Consider the following 7,095-nt stretch of genomic DNA (forward strand, 5'->3'; position numbering starts at 1 on the left):
CCCTTTACAGATATCATCTGTGGTATACTCACCTGTAAGACTGAATATTGGGATCTGGATACGGGAGTATATTCAAGTGGTGGGACACACGAATAAGTTTAAGAAATTAAGACATTAATATCATATCTCGGATCAGTTGAAATTTGTGTGAAAATTTAAGTGGACTAGTATACTGACAATCTAAGTGAATTGTTTAAAACTTAAAATGAAATAAAGCTTAACGGTGTTGGTGACTTGTCTCAAAAACTGATATGATCCTCTTACACGAACTCACAAAAATATTGTTTGTAAATATTTCTTTATTGCATTACATGTTTCTTTATTTCAAAATCCAAAAAGATTTACAGTACGTTTTAGCATAAAGTTTAAAAAAAAATTTCAAAAAGATTTTTGACAACTGATATTGAAAAGCTGATTTTCAAAATTCTGAGTGCTAAACATGATGAGTATAATTTGAGGGGGAGTTTGTCTTTAAAACTGATTATTTTTTTATCAAACCTTCAAGTGGTTCATCAGATTGAAAAATCATTTTGTTTGGATTTTGAAGGAGAGTCTGAGTTAGTGCAAGTTTATATTTTTGAAATGTGTATGTGAGAGAAATTTACTGTGAGGTAGAGTTTATGCAGGTTTAAAGTTTGAGCTAAGTGATGATCCTGAACTGAAAAAGTCTGAAAAGCCAGATCATTCAATCCTGAGAAGTCAAATTGTTAAAGTCAGACAACGATCCTAAAGCTGATGATGCTGATGAACGGAAGAAATACCAGCATATCGCAAGGGGTAGTCTGAAGACCTTCAAGAAAAGATTAAGAGAGTGAAGCCCAAAGACAGATCAAGACTGAAGATGCAAAGACACGACACTGTCAGACTCGATATGGCGACTCGTCAAAATCTGAGGGGGAGTCTGTTGGTGCATACATCTGTCGACTTAGTCTTGTATCGAGTCTTAGATTGCATTGTATAGATTAGGGCACGTTTTACGAGAAAATAGGAAAGTGTATGTGTATAGGTAGCTGATTTCGCTCTTAGGGTCACTACAGGTGATTTCGCCCGAAATCACAATGTCTGATTTCGCTTATATGGTCTGGTGTAGTCTGGAGCGAAATCTGAACTCTATATATAGGTATCATGAGCGAAATCACATAAGGAGTTCTTGTTTATGGATACCGAGGTGCTGCCGGTCTTCCAATTGAATGTAAACACTGTAATATCACTCAAAAGTGTGATTTAAGTGAATTGCCAGCTATTTCTACGCCAGTTACTTGTTTTCCGCACCTGCAACTGATCAAAACTCCTCTGATAGACTCGTTCGGGTCAGAATACGATCCTACATAGGTGGGTGAGCCTAAATAGTGATACACGTCACTTTTGGGTGACAGGACCCAATAGTGATATGACCACAGTCACAGATCCGGTCGAGTGACAACTGGACCAGATAATTATAAGATAGGGGCAATTGTAATCGCTCTTAATACTGTAAATTATAACAAATGTGTTTTTGTACAAAATGAATGAACTCACCAGTATTTCCTGCTGACCAAATGCTTTTAAAACGCGTTTCAGGTGATTACGGTAGATCGGAATAAGAGTTGTGATACGCATCGAAAGGCTTAAAGATGTGGCTTATTTTATCAGTTAAACTAAACCAAGAAATATTGTTCGGGTTTATCCCATACTAAAGCTACCTTTGTAAAACATGGGTTTATTCCCATCTATTTAATAAATAAAAAAATCCGGTGTTTCAAAACTCTGATATTTTCCTAACTCACGGTCCTGATGAACAATTCCGCTGCAATGTTTTTAAAATAACAACCGGTACCACTTGTCTGCTCGCGGCTCCCGTCTAGGGTGTGGTCGGGGGTCGTGACAATATAATATAAATCCCCAAGCCGAACCATGATATCAATCGAACTCATGGTTGAATCTTGTGTGTTAAGTTGGAAAATATCTTAGTTTCAGATTCCTTAGGCTGGACTTCTAATAGGTGACTTAGAACCCATGAAAAACACAATTAACAATAGTGTCTATCTTAAGTGTCCAAAACAATATATGTTTTAATGTACTTTCATACGCATATAATTCTCGTTTACTTTCCAACCTCCAACTCATCAAACTCATACACCTTTGTTTATCCTTTTTAGGGTAACTTGGTGATTCCATCCTCTCAAACCGCTCACTCGCATTTGTGGAACTTATACTCGCAAACCGTGAGTATACTTGACCCATTTTCCGTTTTAATCACTATTTGGGATGTAACATGTAAACATGCTAAATTCACAAACACACACATACAAACAATCTTATGCAAACACTCAATTCGTATACACGCTAAATTGATATGCTTATTATTATTCAATGCTTGACATTTCTTGCTTATTAATGCATCATTAGCCTTACAAGCCTCCCTTAACATGTATAGCGCTATAGGATTAGCACACCGCCCGTATGTGGTCATTGTTGAGTTATACTTTATGGTCTTGTTTACTTCGGTGATAAAATTACGCTACTGGAAATGTTGGATTGTTGTTTAGTTATGCATGCTAGTATGTAACATGATTAGTATACTTTAACATGTAGATTTGAGAACCAATTTTTATATGCCATGTAGACAAAACTAGCATGCTCATCAACATTATTTGTGTTGACAGACACTTATTACATGTTGCAGGAAATGTATGATGATGCCATAAGAAAACTACTTAGGGTGGAATTAGAAAATCACCCAAATTTTATTTATGTATATTGATGTTTAGTTGTGTTTACTTTTAAGATGTTGTATTTCCTTTTGAAATAATGTATCATTAAATTGATGAAATGAAATGGAAAGTTTGAATTTTTGAATTATTGTCGCAATCTAGTGTTATGATGCTTTTGAATAATCTATTACGTGTCACCTTGATGTTTCCATCATCGGTTGGGGTGTGACAGTCTAGACTGGGCTGGATCATTGCAAGGGTCAAAGACATGGAGAAAGATAATCAACGCAGTTCCACTCTCAACTATTTAGTACATTTGGAAAGGAAGGAATGATAAGAATTCAACTGAAGGTTTATATAATAAAACGATAGAGGACATAAAATTACACTCATTTGTGTGGACCAAATGTGGATCGATTTTTTTATTTTTTGAATGGTGTGGGAAAGGGGAAGCCATTTTAACATTCGAGATGTTATCATCTAAAATTTGTATCTTTTGGGTTTTACAACCTTTTGCTGACCTATCTATATGATGTATAGTCATCTAATTTTGTAGTATATTTGATCTGGGTATCGTTGAAAACTAACAACAATTATCCATAATTATTTTAAGTTCATTATTACATAATACTAAATTATGGCAAGAAAAGAATGAACAAATGTATATCATTTAATATTTTGATCAATACTTCTTATTTTCAAGAGTAAATTACAAGTTTTGTCCTTTATGTTTATATCGAATTGCAAGCGCTGTCCTTTTGGCAAAAAATTTACAGGCGGTGTCCTTAACCTTTCAAAATCTTGCACGTTTTGTCCTTTAGGCCAAACCTGGTTAGAAATCTCAGTTAAAAATTGTCATGTGCAATGCACATGAGGGTAAAATGGTAATTTCCCTCTTAACCGTTTCAAACTCAACACTCACTCCATCATCTTCCCCAAATTTCTAGGGTTTAAGCCGCCTGCAACTCCAACCACCAATGGCTGCTTCCCCAAATTGAAGGTGCTCAACCTTGATGGTGCTCGACGATGACAACGACTCTCATGCTTTTCCGATGACGGTAACCTCGCTGGACTTCACCCATCCAACGGTCATGCTTCAGATCTGTTAAAATATGGTCTCCAGATCTCAAAAAAACCATACCCCCATCGGACTTCACCTGCTCGATGGTTTTCAGGTGGTTTCAGGAGGTTCGACGGGGGATTTAACGGATGATATTTTTATAGCCATCTACTACTGGTGTCCTGCAATCGATTCATCCATACGGTAATTGTTTTGTTTACTCTGTTGAAATATGCACACCACCTGTATTTGATGTGTTTTCATTAAGATTGATATATGGTATGTTCTGGATGTGTTTTTAGTAAGATTGATAAATTTGACATTGATGAAGATGATTAAGGGGGCTGATGTCCTGCAATCGATTCATCTGGGGTGATGTGTGAGATGGTATATGAGGCTAGCGGTGGTTCAATGATAAGTGGAGCACCTTCAAGAGGATTGATGTGGATGGTTGAAACAGCCATTAGTGGTTGGAGTTACAGGCGGCTTAAACCCTAGAAATTTGGGGAAGATGATGGAGTGAGTGTTAAGTTTGAAAGGGTTGAGAGGGAAATTACCATTTTACCCTCATGTGCATTGCACGTGACAGTTTTTAACTGAGATTTCTAACCAAATTTGGCCTAAAGGACAAAACGTGCAAGATTTTGAAAGGTTAAGGACACCGCCTGTAAACTTTTGGCCAAAAGGACAGCGCCTGCAATTTGATGTAAACCTAAAGAACAAAACATGTAATTTACTCTATTTTCAATATTTTGTTTATTATATATATATATATATATATATATATGTTTATATACATTAAAAACCATCAAACTAGTTTTCTTATACGTTGTTAGATGCTTAAGTGTTTTTACCAGTAACGCATTATGTGTATGCAATATAATATACAAATGACTTACGTGTGTATTAATTTGTACCTACTAAATAACTTATTATGCACAGTGTTACAATTTTGTGAGTCCAAGATTATTTTTTTTCGCTTCTCTTTTTTCACATTTTCGTAATTTATTTATTAAGTTAAAAAAATATTAGAAAACAATAATAATAAAACAAATTATATTAAATATATAAATATATATATATATATAGGGTCAGAATTTAGGGAAAACGGTGAAAAGTGTGAGAACGGTGAGAATGGTTATGGATCGTCAGATCAAAACAATCTATGGACTAGATTGGCGCAGTGGCGTTATCATAAATAACATCAATTTTATTACTAGAACCGTGCTTCATTAAGGGTAAAAAGGGTAAACATCCTTCCATACATAAAACGCCATTAAAATATAAAACGCCAAGTAAAGACAAAACGCCAATTTTATTACTGCGTAGTTTTTTTTGTGTTTTAGTTAAGGCCTTGGCCTACAAAAACGCCATAAAATATAAAACGCCATAAAATATAAACGCCAAGCTTGAAAGATGGAACGTGTTACAGACTTAACAAATAAAACTGAGCAAAACTGGATACTTTATTAATTGCATTTTTTGTTATAATAATATCCCGCCTAAACTACGCGCCAAAATATCCTATAAAGAGCAACGTCTTAGTACCTTCCATTGATCACACCAAAAAAAAACAAAACACCATGGTTCCTAAATACCACCAACTGTAAAACGCCAAAAAGTTAAAAAAATCAACGATGGCAAACATCGTTTCTTGGATATTCAGTATTGGTCTGCATTAAGTTTCACTAAATGGTTTGTTAGGTGAGGGGAGTAAGATTTTGCTGCATGAGATGGACAAATTTCAAGAAAAAGAGACTGATGACACTAATATGTCATTTTGTCTTCTTTGTTCTTGAAGAAGGTTTGGATGAGAAGAAGAGACTGGTCTTAGTGTAAATGCTATTTTGGACTCCATGATGATAATGAAGATGACGAGCAAATAGCATTCACCCACACGGTGTCGATCTATGTCTCCAACATCCACAAAGCCACTTCAACACACGAACAACAAAAAACCACACCAAAACCAAAACGTCATTTATTTGTGACAGTTCTTATAGTTTCAAAAGAAGGAAGAGACTGATGACAATGAAGATTTAGAAGATGAATTGTTTCTATTTTTTTTTTAATTTTCTTTTTCTGTTGTTTGTTATGTAATTTTCAGCTAAGAACAAATACATTAATTCTCTAAAAAAATATAATAAAACGCCACACGGACAAATGCTTGTGAAACGCCATCATGCCATAAAACGCCCAAAAAACTCCCAAACTATAATAAAATTACTTTGGACAAGTATTATTAAAAACTCAAAAAAAAAGTATAAAATAAATTGCAAGAGAATAGAACAAAGTGCCATCTTTATCTAAACGCCATTTAAAATACAAAACGCTAAAATCTCAAAAAGATGGGACGTGTTACAGCCATAAACAGATGAAGCTGAACAAACAGTAACTACATACAGTAAACTGAAGCGACGAAAACTTGATTACTAACATTTATTATATTAAAAGCCACTTCATGGGAAATTGAATTTATTTATCTTTTCAAAACGCCATAATTATCTGTCAGTTTTTAGGACTGCATCCTACATGGCGGGAAAAAAAGTCATTATAAGAGTAGAACAGGTAAACACAACTTAACACTCCACACATAATCTAAAATGCCAAACATTGTCCAAAACACCATACACATTAAAAAATGGCCAAGGTTATTGCATGGAGGTTTGAGAGGTCGGAGAGACGTTTCATCCTAAAGTTCTCTGATAGGAGAAGGGTGAAGGTCAAGACAATCAAGGCCATACTTAGTATGGATAAAGGGGTTCAGATGGATATTCTGTCCCTTGGGGTTCCAATGGCCAACGATTGTGAAAGAACTCAAAAGGTAAAAAGAAGATTGGAGAGAAAATTTCCAGCAGAAGATGATGATGATGATGATGATGATGATATTGACGATACTCCTCTACCAACAGTTAGCAGTTGGGTGGTGCATGAAGAAGCAGGAACGGTTAAAGTGACTTATCGACACGGGCTGAAATATTCATTGCCGATGGAGGAACTGTTGAAGACAGAGAGGCTACATCTTCTTGAACAACTCTGTGATTTAGCACCTTCGAACGATGCAAGATCCAGGGCTGTGATGGTATTTAAGTATAGGCTGCAGCAAAGAAGAGATGAGATGATGGCATTATACGCCAATGCAAAATATGATGATGAATCTGAAGAAAGTGATGAACAAAGCGATGGGTACATCTCTGATGTAATCCCACACAAAGAAGACTATTAGTTTGTTTTGATTTCGTCTTATTGTGATATTATGAAATATTAATGAATGGTAATGAATTATTAACAACGCCACGAACACCAAAAGATTTACCTTTATAACAAATATGAGATTAATTC

This window comes from Helianthus annuus, chromosome 1 (assembly GCF_002127325.2).
Source record: "Helianthus annuus cultivar XRQ/B chromosome 1, HanXRQr2.0-SUNRISE, whole genome shotgun sequence".
Classification (NCBI taxonomy): Eukaryota; Viridiplantae; Streptophyta; class Magnoliopsida; order Asterales; family Asteraceae; genus Helianthus; species Helianthus annuus.